The following is a 16,209-nucleotide window of genomic DNA, read 5'->3' as shown; positions in this document are numbered from 1 at the left end:
CCTGCAGTCCATCAAGATTGATGTTTATAATATTTGAAGAGGGAAAACACAATAAACTAAACAACCTGAAAGGGGAAACAATGCTAAAGCAACAGTTGTGTGTGCTACTACTATACAAGTGTATTGAGCAGATCATCTGTGCTACCTTACATAATGGAAACCAGTTCTATTGAACCAAGGGCAAACTGCACCCTATTGCCCAGTAATTCAAATATGACCAGTAAGGGCCAATATCAAGTTCACCACCTATGACCAAAACCATGTACCAGCCAAGCAGCAATGGGTTCCTGGACCAGGTTTTCAATAATAATTATGCATTAAACCACCCGTTACCTTATATTTACATTATACACTGGAATGACCTCCCTCGCTCCATCTGTCTCGCACCCAATCTATGCTCCTTCAAACGGGCACTCAAAACTCACCTGTTCCTGAAAGCCTTCCAACCATCCACTTAACCCCTCATCTATTCTGCAGTTCTCCCCCCTCTCCCCTGTCCCTTTTTCTCCCTCGCATCACTGCCTCCCTTTCGTGCCTTTTTTGTCCACCTCCCCTTAGCATGTAAGCTTGCATGAGCAGGGCCCCTCTCCCCTCCTGTCTCCATACAGACTCTTCTGCTCCATATTTATTGTTTATTGTTCTGTAATGTTTCACCCTGTATGGTCTACTGTTGGTACTATGTAAGGCGCTGCGGAAACCTTGTGGCGCCCAACAAATAAATGATTATAATAATAATAGCTTGTTTTTTTTAAAAAAAGAACAAACAAACCTTCAGATTCCAATATGAGAGCACCCACTAATACCTCAAAATTTAAAGACATTACAGCATTCCACAACGTCAGTCTTAGGTGGCAGAAACTCCGCTAGGCTTTTACATTTAACAAAAACCAGTGGTACTCTCTCTCTCTGTAACACATCAATCACTGATCGCAGCAACAACATGAAAAAAGGGAAAGATTGCTTTTAAGACTTGTCAATAGAAGAAAAACCAATTTCCCAGCTGTGACATTTCTGCATTGTGATTATGCCACTGGAAAGAAAGATCAATGGAAAGATTTTGCCCAGACTGTTCTGTACTTTCGCACTGTAAGAAAAATGAGTGCACCAACTTCTGTGTTTCTGTTTTTCCATAAGCATTATATACAGACACTGTATACGAAACTTCTAAAAAGGTCACTCATGAAAGTGCAAAACATATAGGCACACAGAACTTATGTGAACCGGTTTGTCCCCTGTAGCACGCACACATGCCAGTTTTGTGATACACCCTGGAAAAACGACACTTACCCCTGTGTTATTATGGGTCTGACAGTTCTAACCTACAAACACTTTAGTGGGGGAATTCATTTACAGTAAAAATCTCCGCTCACCCCCATAGAGGCGTGAGGAAAAATGAGCTGAGATTTTACAGACATTTCCGCCACAGAGTATCTCAAGGATGTTCCGGAGACACTTCACTAACTGAATTTCCTCTTCATTGAATTTCCACCTTTCAGTTTTTTTCTGTAGAGATCACATGGTTTTTCATCACGTGTCCCTCACACAAATCATAAGAGTAAGTGGACTCTGGACACAGAAACTGTCTATTACTTGTCACGTATGTTTAAATGTTTTTATTACTTTCGTCAAAATTTGTGTTCCATTAGACCTCAAAGATTAAGAGACAATGTACCAGGTACATTCCAGATATTTAGCAGGGATGAAAATACGGTGTTCCCTTCTAAACAGGGGAAACTTCCCTAAATATGCCCTCTCCACCCTATGGATCTCCTTCAAATAAGCTCAGTCCACAAAATGAAAGCTCATTTTGTATTTTGGATACCAAGTTACTCCTCCAACACACCACACTCCTGCTATAAGATAATGCTAAATATTGCACCCCCCACAGATGCCACCAGTTTGTCCCTTAAATCCATGTGCTTTCACTATAAATCACCAGTGGAATTAGCAAAAATATATATGCAAATGTTAAAAGCACTGTGAGGGGAGGGATATTTACACATTCCTAAATGATCTTTATAGTGCGTAGGTATACTGTATAGGTAATTAAATTTGTGATCACATTTTCAAAAATTTGCAAAGGTTAGGGGACAACTGGGGTAGTGGTCAGTATCGCTGCCTCACAGTACTGGGGTCATGGTTCGACTTTGTCCCCTGCCCTATGTATGGATGTAGGTTCTAACAGATTTCAAAGTGTTTTCTCTGGGCGTTACAGTTTCTTTAAATAGGCCAAAAACATAATGGAAGGTTAGGTGATGTGTAATATGTAGTTAGGTGATGTGTAATATGTAGGCACGACATAAAATCAACTGTTAATAAAGATAACTTAGCTGCCATTTGTCCCTAATCATTGTTGTTCAGCACTGTGGACTGCTTTAACTCCAAAGGGTAACAACCAAGATTGCTGTGTTAAACACATTGAAAGAACATATTACTTAAGTTACAAAATACATGAAGGGCTAAGGGAACACAAGAAAAATCAGTTACATTATATATTATAGTTTAATTATATGACATATGAATGACAGCTGACCAAACCAATATACTTTAATATTTATTCAAAACTACAAAAATGTATTTAGATCCACCAGCTTCACTTAATAGATGCAAATAGGATATGTTTTAAGGATTTTCTGGGTACAAGTGCCTGATTCAGCTTTTATCAAAAGCCAGAAAAGGGAGATTCCTAAAATATGGGTCAATTACGCCTACAAGGACTTGAACTGTTGATGCTATTTCTGTAAACAAGTAAACAGGCTGCAGACAAATTATAAAAGCTCACCAGAACAGTGCTCAGAGGGGGAGGGAGAGGTTATAAAGCATACACATTTTCTACTTACAAAAATCCCCTGTAGTAAATCAAATTAGACTGTGCCCAATTGTCATTTGCATATTTCCATCTGAATCCATACTGGAGTATTATATTTTCCTAAATATTGCAGCTTTATTTGCACGTGTCATCTTGCTGGTGGTAGAATCTATTGTGGGCACCGTTCACAAATGGGTTTTGTAGCTCCAGCAACTGAATGAAAAGCACCACTCTAGGTTACTGGGAAAATGTGGTACGACTCCTATCCTTCATCATTTACTTAATAGACCTAGCAAACCTCAACGCTGAACTATGGGCCTCTGTGGTTGGGAGAAGGGTTAAGTCCATTCTGCTCTGCTGGAAAAGGAGCAACCTTGAGTTTCAGATCAATGCAAAGACATTTAATTATACTGGTAAGTTGCGATTGCTGCTGCAGTGTCTGCTAACCATTCAAAATGCCAACAGGAAGCACAGCTAAAGGCACACAGCAAAACACTTCTAGCCACATAATATTTTGCAGGCTGTGACAGGGATTACTGCTCAAAATGAAACAATGTACAGTTTTGCAACACTGCACAGTAGTCATATTGTCTATTAGTATAGAAAAGGTCTTGTCTTTGCCTACTTACTGCTATAAAGCTATAGAATAGAAAACTAAAAGGCCTATTCATCAACCTATAATCCCCCGAAAACCGCACTGAACTAGTAACAAGGCCATTACTAGAGGGCCCTATTTTCCAAATTTTGAAATTCAGTGTTCTCCTAGGAAAAATTTGACAGCCGGGAGGCATTAAGTAGTAGCCTGGTGGGGGAGGTGTAATACTTTGCAATAGTGATAATGAAAAGTGTTTGCGGTTATTGCCAACAATTACATTACTTATATAGACTCAAGGGGATTGCCCGCGTACAGGCTGGACGGTTTCCATTTGCTTTCTTTTGTAGAATTAAATCAATTGATTAATTTTTATGCACGGCTGCAGGGACACTGCCTTCCTGGACGGACTACCAGGACTGGTGGTCAGTTGTCTAACACACTCCTGGCTACAGTGCTCGCAGTGTCTATTATAATAGGAGAAACAATGGTGCTGGAAGGCTGGAGTTTTGCATCATAGCCACGAACCAGAAATATCCCTCCATGCATTTCTCTGCCCCTGGAGAACACAGCCACTACACACAAAAAAAATCCCAAAAAATAAAAAAGGAGGTCATCAACAGAAAGTGCTTTATGTAATATTACTATTAATCTATAATATAACATTTTACTTCGTTGACAAGTAAATTTCTAGTCTTAACCAATCCTGAGTTAAATAAATAAGCAGCATAACTGTTGGCTAAACATCTTAAAAAGTTTCTACATTTATATATAAAAGTGGAAAACACATAAAAATGTATAAATTATATATCCTGAATTATTAAACATGAAAACTTTTTGAAAAAGCTTTTACAATTACCATGGCAATGACCAAAGTATCATGAAAAACTACATATGGTAATTTGGCTGCCTACTATTGTTACCTTATGGTTTGTGTGTATTTTTTTTAATATTATTTAACGGTTTAGTCAGCATCTCAGTAATTACCTGAAATTCTCACAGCTGGCTTACTGGTTACAGGAAAACCCAATATCTCCAGTCTAGGGGCATTTACATACAGTATATATCTACAGCACACAAAATCATTCCAAGGAATCTCCATCTCCGCTTCATCAGTAAGACAAGTCTACATTTATGAGAAGAAATAATCATTGGCCTCAGTAGTTGGGTTTGTAATGTCCTTTATCTCTGGGTGGGAATGTTGAAAAAGACCCCCATCCATCAACTAATCTTAAGTAATATGTTGGGGCTCTGCCAACATATTTAAAATCTAATTACAAATAACACAAAACACAACAAAACACCTGCAATGAACTTACTTCCAAACACATCTCTAAAACAAAAGGTTACCATAATAAAAAAACAAAAAAAAAAAAACCAAGAGTTATTGGCAGTGAAGAGGGGGATAACAGGAATTTACTATATACAATTGCAAAGTTTAAATAATTCAACAGCTAAAATCAGAAATCTGAGCCATGTCGAACCATACATGTCTCATTCTGCACCCCTGGAGGTATCCCACTTTATATGACCATGTTACACAACCATTAAAAAATATGTATGTCTTATCAGAGATTTCCATGATATGAAGCACACAGTGCACAATGTAGTCATCACTATTGGTTTACCCACAAACGGCTGCTTACAACTTTAAAGGACATGTACAGTCATGGCCAAAAGTTTAGAACAACAAGTATTGGTTTTCACAAAGTTTGCTGCTTCAATGTTTTTAGACCTTTTTGTCAGATGTTGCTATGGTATAATGAAGTAAAATTACAAGCATTTCATAAGTGTCAAAGGCTTTTATTACATAAAATTTATGCAAAGAATCAATATTTGCAGTGTTGACCCTTCTTTTTTAAGACCTCTGCAATTTGCCCTGGCATGCTGTCATCAACTTCTGGGCCACCTACTGACTGATGGCCGCCAATTCTTGCCTAATCAATGCTTGGAGTTTGTCAGAATATGTGGGTTTTTGTTTGTCCACCTGCCTCTTGAGGATTCACCACAAGTTCTCAATGGGATTAAGGTGTGGGGAGTTTCCTGACCATGGACCCAAACTTTCGATGTTTTGATCCCCGAGCCACTTGGTTATAACTTTTGCCTTATTGGCATTGTTCATCACCAAACTATTTTTGAATGGTTGGGAGAAACTGCTCTTGGAAAATGTTTTGGTACCATTCTTCATTCATGGCTGTGTTCTTAGGCAAAATTGTGAGTAAGCCCACTCCCTTGGCTGAGAAGCACCCCACACATGAATGGTCTCAAGATGCTTTACTGTTGGCATGATACAGGACTGTTGGTAGCTCACCTTTCCTTCTTCTAACAAGCGTTTTTCCAGATGCCGCAAACAATCTGAAAGGGGATTCATCAGAGAAAATGACTTTACCCCAGTACTCAGCAGTCCAATCCCTGTACCATTTGCAGAATATCAGTCTTTTTGACACCAGGCCATCCTCCAACAGTCTTCGCCTCACTGTGTGTGCAAATGCACTCACCTGTCTGCTGCCATTCCTCAACAAGCTCTGCACTGGTGGTGCCCCGTCTCGCAGCTGAATGAACATTAAGAGGCTCTCCTGGCACTTGCTGGACGTTCTTGGACGCCCTGAAGCCTTTTTCACAACTATTGAATGTCTCTCGAAGTTCTTGATGATCCGATCAATGGTTGATTTAGGTGCAATCTTACTAGCAGCAATATCCTTGCTTGTGAAACCCTTTTTTTGTAAAGCAATGATGACTGCACGTTTCCTTGCAGATAACCACGGTTAACAGACGACGAACAATGATTCTAAGCACCACCCTCCTTTTAAAGCTTCCAGGCTGTTATTCTAACTCAATCAGCATGACAGAGTGATCTCCAGCCTTGTCCTCATCAACACTCACCTGTGTTAACAAGAGAATCACTGACCTGGCGTAAGCTGGTCCTTTTGCGGCCTTTTGAAATGCAGTGGAAATGTTTATGGGATAAAGTTCATTGTCATGGCAAAGAGGGACTTTGCTGCAATTCATCTGATTATTCTTAATGACATTCTGGAGTATATGCAAATTGCCATCATAAAAACTGAGGCAGCAGACTTGTGAAAAATAATATTTGTCATTCTCAAAACTTTTGGCCATGACTGTATATCGTTTTAAAAGTGATGCAAGATTTCCACATTGATTAAAGCGTGTGTACTACCATTTCTGTGTCATATATTATAAAGTTACAAATATAAAAAGGTAGTGCCATCAAGTAGCATGCTGGTGTCACAGTGGCTACCACATTACAGCAGTGATGTGATGGGCAACGGGCGGCCCTTCAAGCCTTAACCCCGTCTACAAGCGCCTTCCTGCTTCACACCCTGTTGGCCCAAGATCTTATTTCTGTTTTATGACCCACTGAGCTTCACCCATGCCCCTGATCTTGTTTTGCAAGTGAGTGGGGAGGCTAGGGGGTGTTTTTAGGGCACGTAGGAGGGATGAGCGTTTGGGGTAAACGGTATTATAACTGGCATATGGAGATATGGAGGTGTTTTGGGTGAGTGAGCGGTTTCAGTGGTATGTTTTATCTATTCTAACAGCATGTGCTGTCCCCTTCTTTGATCAACTATTTTAACGTGTTACGGAGATGTAAAGAGAATGTGCAGTTTTGAATGTTAGAGGGCCACAATTAAAGTGCATCAGGTTGCCCGCTGGTCTACAAAGATGTCTAAACCAATGATCACAGCTGGCAGACTATAAGGCAATACTCCATCAAACAACCACCCAAAAGCTGGCATGCAACTTCATGTAATTGAAATGCTACTAACAAGCTATTAAATATTGCAGACTAAAGAGAAAAATCAAAAACAAACTGTAGAACTAGCCAAACCTTAAGTAATTCTGTGTAATGACCGTTCAAAAATGTAGATTTTATAACAAATAAAAACACAACACTCTGGTAGTCAGAGAGAAAGTCACTGTCTGAACCATGTTGTGCAGTTATAACCAAAAGCCTTTGAAAAAAAAAAAAACAGAACAGCAGCTCAAAGTATGGAAAAAAAAAATCAGAGGTAAAAGCAGATGTCACTCATTGGCAGCATGTATTACTGCACTGCTCTGATTTGCAGTAAGACCATTCATTTCCTCCTTGGCCAAGAATGGGACAAGAGAGGAGGTATAGTGATGAACCACACCTGACACTAGCTGTGAATTCTGCTGCATCAGTAAATAATCCTCTCATAAAACCTTGAAACAGAGCACTTTTCCTGACACCTCTGTGAAATATGCAACTTTTGTGTCTTGCCAAAGCTGAAAAAATAAATAAAATAAATTACTTCATAAAATAAATTGTGGCACGCTAGAAATATGGCCCCTGACTGCAGTAAATCGCTTGGAATCAGGACAGAGGGAGGATGACCTTCACATGATACATACCCATGCAACACAGAAGCTTTTAATTTGTCTTATTGTATATTATGAAAAATGAAAGTACCAGCACAGAGAAATTAATCAGTGAGGGAGTAAATGTGTATTGTTTTTCCATTAGAGACTTCAATGATGAACCTCTGGCACATCTGTGTGTAGAATAAAGTATTTTTATTTTAGATGCTAAACACTTGCATCCTGGGTCATAACACCCAGTTTTTATTTTGTAAACAAAGTGTTCCTATGTTGTTCTTTAAAAATAAAAAAAAAATCTAGGTAGTAACATTCTGTTCAAAAGCATTAGGCTATTCTGTGTATCTCAGTGTGCTATGTACAACGTTACAGTTATTGGTATAGAGAAATACAAAATTCTCAATTTCTATATGCATTTCGACAGATCCACAAAACCTTCACATCTAAAATGTAACTAAGCCACAATGAAAACCTTTCCACAAATGGACTGCTCATAACAGGGTCACTGTGTAGAAGACTGCAGGTATCTCTAGTGATTGACATATATGATTGCAGAGGTTTGGTCCTAGATTATTATCAGTTATTTATATAGCACCACTAATTCCGCAGCGCTGTACAGAGAACACATTCACATCGGTCCCTGCCCCATTGGAGCTTACAGTCTAAATTCCCTAATAAACACACACACACCCACACAGACACAAAGAGACAGAGAGAAAGAGTCTACAGCCTAAATTCCCTAACATACACATGCACAGACAGAGACTAAGGTCAATTTTGATAGCAGCCAATTAACCTACCAGTATGTTTTTGGAGTGTGGGAGGAAACCAGAGCACCCAGAGGAAACCCATGCAAACACAGGGAGAACATACAAACTACACAAAGAGGTTGGGAATCAAACTCATGACCCCAGTGCTGTGAGGCAGAAGTGCTAACCACTAGGCTACTGTGCTGCAACTATATGGAATACAATCCAGGGATGTCCAACAAGCCTCCTTAGCTCACTGCAGCAAAATAGCGCCTCATCTGCCCCTTGTAAGTAGTAATTATTTATAGACGGTGGGTGGGAAACTGAAATGGCTAGAGTAACATTCAATGCACTTAATCCTATACCTACTATTTCTTCCATGTGGGTTATTTTCTCAGATATGGGGCAGCATGAAGGAGAGAGAAACATGCAAACTTTTCATGCACATAGAAGGGTCTACCATAGGAGTGGATAAAATAATTCTACAGCAAGTTAGAGACGAGCCAGGAGTATCCTTTTATGGAGCCAGGGAAGCTGCATTAATTGAAACAAACAAAGTAAGTGGCCAGTTCAAGTGGTCTATGAGAAATAAGACCGTGTATATGCAGCCATAACACACAGGGTTATGTCAGTGGATTAAGTAGTCAACAAAAGTGCTGAAATGACAATGACTTGTACATACACCTCACAAGAGAATAATAAATTCTTCTTGCTGCCCAATGAGGACTCCCACCCATTTCTTTGAGGGTAAACAGCGTAAAGCAGAGGTGTTTAAATCTAGACCTCACAAGCTACCAACAGGTCATGTTTTCAGGATTTCTGTCTGTAGAAACAGGTAGAATAATTACAGATCCAGCCAAATAGATTAACTCACCTGTGCATGATCAAAGAAATCCTGAAAACATGAGCTGTTGGCAGCTCTGATGTTGAGCAACCACACAACTAGCATATATGCAAAAACCTCTTGCTGCCAGATTCCATCTTGCACTATTACAATTTTCTGGACTTAAGTGTTAAATAGGTCAGACTGATCAAAACTATCTGGATACTGCAGGGATACTTGGATACATTTTCTATTATGAAAACCTGGTTCTACAGCCATTAAGCCAACATGAGTCCTCACTCATTAGGTTAATACCCCTGTGCTTTTCATTGTAATTTTTGTAAATATTTTATCCTATTTATCCTATTAATATTTATTCTTCATTAGTTATTGCTACCATTCTTCCTTTGGTGTTCTAGTTTGAAAAATATAAACATACCGAACAACAAAACTTTAAAGAAAGAAGAAAAAAAAAACTTTCCATCACAAATTCTTCAGACAAAATTATTAACCCCACCTTAATTGGAGCTTTTATTTTCTTCACATAGAATGAGTGACAACAGAGAGTTAAACCACACAAGAAAATAAACAAAAAACAATAAAAAAGTTATTATATGCTCTTTCCAGCACAATCAGAAAGCCGTTATCACACAGGGGCCAGCCTTTATCCTTCCAAACAAATCAACGTGCTCTTAATGGAAATGTTCTGGCTTATTTACCAAATGAATATAAATAGCACAGTTTGTTAGTTTTTGTTTCTGCTAATTAGGATATAATTTCCAGGAGAATGAGAAGATACTCAGATAGGGTGGGGGCCTGAGTGCATTTAACAATGTGTTGTGTGCGGATGGGACCAAATAAACTCATAGGCAGAGAAAAATAAAAGTAAAAAATTGATGTTAGAGATGATTTAGTCAAGTCCAATTCCAAACTGAGCTTTGGCTTTAATTGAACAACTTATTTATAGATTTTGATGTAAAGTAAACATAAGAAATACAATTGGCAATTTCTTCAACAGTTGGATGTCAGAATCCAACCCTTTTTCACTATCCAAATTTAGTAACTTGTTACACAAGAAAAATGTTGCATATGAGGTAGTCCTATAGAGGGCGCCGGTGACCATTAATGGGATCAGCACTCTACTGGGGTCAACTGGATACCACTATACCAGTCTCTTCCTGTAATAGGCGATTACATACCTTTGTCTACACGATACCTCAGGTTGAAGTTTTCAAATTCTTGTAGTTGGGGCCCAGTTGCCAAGAGACCTCACATTCTTCTAAGAAAAGCAACTGTGCAGGGAAGGACCACGTCTCGCAGTCACTACAGCTATATCTTTCACGGACATCAAGGTGTGACCCGATTGTTTTGGGGATTGAAATGGAGCCATTAATAAGAGTTGTAGGCTTAGCTAGATTTACCATAAGGCACAGGAGATTTGTGCCAATGCCAGATGTTGAGGGCAGAGTTTGTAGACCACAAAATAACTGGCAGGGCCACACTGCTTGGTGGCTGCTGCTCACCACAATCTGCCCTCCTCACTTTGTCTGACGACTTGCAGATCCCCAGGTTCTAGTTTGGCATAGTAGTGTAGCAATTTCACAATAAAAATATTGTGTGTTGCATCATAAAATCGATTGTTCAGCTCACAACTGTCTTTAGAATTAATATTAAGCTGCTACCAGGGTTTAAGTTTTCTCCCACTCAATTATGGTATATCTGACACCAGCAGATGCCTCATTAGAATTTTAAAGACAGACAAATTCTGTAAGCTGATCAATCTTTATTTCATTTGTAGAATTCTAAATATTATGTAAGGACCAAATTGAAATACATATAAATAAATATATTCCTGATTAAGGTACCAATCAGACGACAGAAATGTGAATCTCTAGGAGTAAGAACATTGACTATATAAGAATGTCAGACTTGCTGGATAGCTGAATTCAAATAATATTCTCCGCTTCTTGTGACCTTGGATAGTTATTACTAAACTATAAGCTTTATAGGGCATGGAAACTGCCTGGGCACTTGTGTGCAAAGTGCTTTGTAAAATTGTATGACAGGCAGAAGCCAAAAAAAAAAAAAATGTTTAACCAACTAAATACTCAAGGAAATCATCCATTATTACATAGCTACTGCCACATTTTTGGCAAGTGCATATAACAACAAAAAAAGTATGATATGTGCAAAATAAGCTGAAGACTGCCTTGGCAGACAAATGCATAAAGTGAAATACCTGGAAGTCAGGTTATTATTGGTCTTAAGAGAGTGGATACTAGGCATTTCCCATTTCACATGCTGAATTCTTGATTTTAAATGAACATATAACCATATTGATATGGTGCCACACTGTGCAAACAATACCTTACTAGCGTATAGAAAACAATTGTGAACAGGAAATTCAATCCACATGGTCACTGATATATTATAATGGGTCTCGGCTAGTATAGCAACAATATAAGAGGGACAAAATTCCAGAGAAACAAGAAGCAGTTAAGGAAGTGGGAATAGATAGTGCAAAAAGAAGGTAGCTTTGGGGGGGGGGGGGGGGGGGGGTAAAGGGACATTGTGAAGAATACAAAGAGACAAAGGCAATATATGAAGAGATACTATTAAATCTATTAGACTCAAACATACATATTTGCTTAAAAAATCACATTACCTGTGAGCTTTAGTTGTTTTTGTGGAGTAATTTTGTTTTTGTTGGGTTGGCCTAGGTAAGACAATACTGTCTTAGGATGTTATTTTCGCCCCCACGCTCAGAACCTTTGAACGAATGCTGGGATGTATGTCCGTGCAGGGGTCTTTTTGAAGGAGGTGATGGTGGTTGGGAATGGCCTTCTGAATGTCCCCATGATGTGACACAGCCATATCCCCATTGGGACAGTGTTGGGGGGAGGGGAGTTTTGCAAAAAAGGAGGTGGGATGCTATAGAAGACCGAATCATTAAAAGGTACATTTTAATTTTCTGGGGGGGGGGGTTGTAAGTTGCTCACACTAAATAGAACAGTTTTACGTTGAAAATACTCTTTAAAGCACATAAAATGCTGTACTATGCATTAATTTGTTTTGAGCAGACAACAGTGACAGAAAAATACATATTTAGAAAGACCACAAACTTCACTGTATTAATCCTTACGATACCACTCAAAATGTGTCACTATATTAAAAAAATAGGAAAGCTACGATCTCTTCTAAACATAAAGGTCTGCTTAATATAAATAAAACATTAATAACCTATAAAGACACATTATTCTTCCTTAGTGTTTGTATTCAAGCAGCTATCAATGATTTTACATTTGTGCTTAGTCATGAGATTACGATGGCAACCACAGTCACATGATGAAGTAGTGGGCAGATACATTATAAAATGCGCCTCTTCACAGCAGGAACGTTGAATGTTTCTAGAGCATAGTGAGCAACACAGGTTTACCATATTTTGTTATGCCACAAACAAAATTTAGCCTTATTTTTTTTTCTAACTTTTCATACATTAAACAAGTCTGGCAGACAAAAGATTCACCTGCTAAATTAGATTACAATTGTATTACACATATAGAACCACTCAAAATATCTCCTTTTACAGGTCACAATAGGCTATTCCAATATTCACATTACTGGAAGATGCTAATGGACAATGTATATGTAAAAAATATAACCAGTCTCTTAAAAATAAAATAAAATATATATATATCTATATTACATGAGGGCAACATATACATCTCTTTGTTTGGCATAACTATCAGGCACCACAAGGTAAGAAATGAATGAGAAAAAAACCCAGCAAATACTGATATTTCTTTTGCCAATCCCACCAACAGCACGTTTGCAGTAACAAAAGGGTCTAACACACACAAATTTCAAAATTTCCGTAAAGACAACTATAATGAAAGCAATATATCTGGAAATTATACATCTACACCACCTTTGCTCTTCCACCTGACTGGCACTAGACTGGCATAATCTATATTGCCTCCCGCCCTGGCTCCTTTCAGCTGTGCGACATCTCTTCGACTTCCATTAATAGTGCATGAAATGTACAGCATGAAGCTGCGGGAAGGATCGCTAATCCAGCAAGACACATCACATTAATATATTAGCAAGAGGAAATTGCTATCAATGCTAAGTGTTATTCTGTTATTGACTTTCACATTATATCAGCGTTAATATAAAGCAATAAATAACGCATTAAATTAACAGACTAAAAAAAAAAATATGATAATAATAAAGATTATTCAGAAGCACCTCACACCTCTAGGCTAAATCCTTCCGGTGATGAATCAGACTGAACAGCCATCACAAAAATAATTTAATTTTTTTTTCTTTCTTCAATATTCTAGTCAATAAGTCTCTCAAGAAGGCTCTGTGCACAAAAGACATTACTACTACAGCAGATTTGTTTTTGCGTAACCTAAAACATGTAAGGAAAGTAAACTAATATAAACCTCATTTGTTGCTATGGGTTACAGCATGTTTAGGCATACGATAGCCTTATACTAAAGTTTCAGGTATCTAGCCTTGAAGAAGTCATTACCTTGAGTTGTTCAGGAAGCAAAATGTTGCACTATTGTCAGTGCTGTGCATCATCCAGAAACGTGTCAAAACACTAGTCGTATCGCACTTACTATAACAGAAGCCACATCACAAGACCATTATCAGTGTTTGAGTCAGTTCAGTGCAAAATTTTCCAGCTTGAAAGTAAATGCAAGAGGCCAGTTCTAAAAATGTAAAATATTCTAAGCTCAGCAATCTCCATGTACGTCATATGCAAATTCTCAAATTACTGAACCTGTGTGGGCTTATTTTACAAGACCTGCAACCCCTTTTATGTTGTCTGAAGAGCTGGACAAGGAGCTGGCTGACTCTGCAGTCATGTGGAAATCCAGAATAAACCTGGATATCCAGGCTTGTCCACCTGTATTGCTTTGTTATTGGATTAGCAAGAGAAAGTAAATTACCACACAGGAAGCTCCTGTCTGCAGTATTGTTCATCAGTGCTGAACGTCTCTCCAATGATAATCTGTTTAGCAATGATGCATCAGCTGGGGGTGAAGGAAAAGAAAGGGCCTGTGGGAAGCTTTGGATTAGGGAACATATGACTGTAAAGGCACAGCATTTCTTACATTTTAATACTGAGCAACTGGATGGACTTACTATGGCACATGACTGTGCCCAGCATTTGCCCCCTACGCGTGGTCTGCACAAGACTATTCTAGTGAACACTACAAACCATAAAATATTTTAGCAACCAATATAAAATAAAGAATCCAAATATCTGGTGTTGCTGGCTTTAACAATACAGCCCACCACCCCACCAGATCCTGGGTGACTTAATAATGGAGACCCCCTTTCCCCAGTTCTCAGGTGTCCTTAACAAAGGAGACCACTCCAGATGTATGGGTTGTGTTACAATGCAGACCCAGTGATTAAATAGATTCTCAAAAAACCCGGCTCTCTTCGAGCACTGGTTTTTGGGATAAGTGCTGGTCATAGCCACAACAGCCGCCTGTTACAGGTGGCAAGCTCGGGCAGTCACCAGTCACAGGGCTGTCAGACTCAGTCTGTGACTTCTAGTCAGTTTTGTGCAGCTCGCAGAATGGAGAGGCCACGGCAGGCTCTTGTGATATAATGTGGAGGTTAGGGGAGACAGTGCAAGCTGGGTCTGTCTCCCAAGCAGTCTCCCTCTATTGCGAACAATGCAAGGCAAAGTCAGTGAGAGTCAGACCATCAATTATAGTGACCAAAAATCAACCCACTGGTTTTTGCTCCCACCCCCACCTGGAGAGAAGCACTGCAAATCAGGTAACAACTGGGCACCTGACCAAGGGGCAGATTAAATTCTAAAAATAAATAAATTGCGCGTAGTGTCTAGTAACGGCCCCTAGACACTACAAGGCTGTTGGTGAAAGTACCATTCACTTTTGCTTGCAGCCCATAGTTGTGCGAGCAAAAGTATAAACCGCAATATAGCGTGGCCACAATGTTCTCATGAACATTGCGGCCAGTTGAATCTATCCCCAAGTGTAGTTCTCTAACCCAAGTGCTACACCTATTTTTATTATGGCCAATTGTGACAAGCGAAAGTGCAAAGTAACCATGGTGGTTGAATGGTATATGCACTGTGTAAAATAACAATATACCCATAAAGGTTTTACCTACCATCAAGTTGTGTCCCCCTCCCCCCCACTTTATTTAATTTACTATCAAAAGCACAGCAATGAGCATAATTATGAATAGAAGCATCATGGGCAAGTTCAGTGCTAACCTGGGACCATGAAGCAGCCGTGTTAACGTAAAAGTTCCCCACTCCATTAGAACAGTTTCTTAATGAGATCTGAAATGGATTTCTTATGTCAAAAGCTGAAGTCCATTAAAAGTGCTCCTGTGAAATCACTGTCCCTGCCCATGTGTACACCTGGTGTATTTCTACACGGCAATCTGCTACAGAGGGGCAATACATCAATATGGACATATTTAGGGGCATATTCAATTGTTGAATATCCCAGCGGAATTAAAACTATTACCATTATTACGGTAGCAGTAAGCTGGATTTCAGCTCGCGGCTCTGGGAGCTGAAATCCAGCAAGAAAACTACCGTAATAACGGTTTTTACACGCACTATTACCATTATTACGGAGCGCAAGATTTTTGGCGTTTCCGCCAACAATTGAATATGCCCCTTAGTTTGCATATAAAGACACGGGTATATTATTCAGCTCAGTTATAGAAAACATTTGCAAAATAGTGGCTTTGCTTGCTCTTGGAATATACAGCACTGGTACATGACACATGCACCAAGGGCGTGAATGAAGGTTTTTTTTCGTTTTTATAGCAAGACAATTATTCTTTTAATTATTTGTAAAACTTTCTACAC

General features: G+C 39.0%; 1 protein-coding gene across 2 annotated transcripts in view; it reads right to left on the bottom strand.

Annotated features, from left to right (window-relative positions):
- Positions 1 to 16,209, bottom strand: part of SND1 (staphylococcal nuclease and tudor domain containing 1) — a 479,575-nt gene that overhangs the window by 86,024 nt on the left and 377,342 nt on the right. The gene's annotated exons all lie outside the window — the stretch shown is intronic.

Source organism: Mixophyes fleayi, chromosome 4 (genome assembly GCF_038048845.1).
Source record: "Mixophyes fleayi isolate aMixFle1 chromosome 4, aMixFle1.hap1, whole genome shotgun sequence".
NCBI lineage: Eukaryota > Metazoa > Chordata > Amphibia > Anura > Limnodynastidae > Mixophyes > Mixophyes fleayi.
Note: the sequence above shows the minus strand (reverse complement) of the source record. Positions and strands in the feature narration are given on the sequence as shown.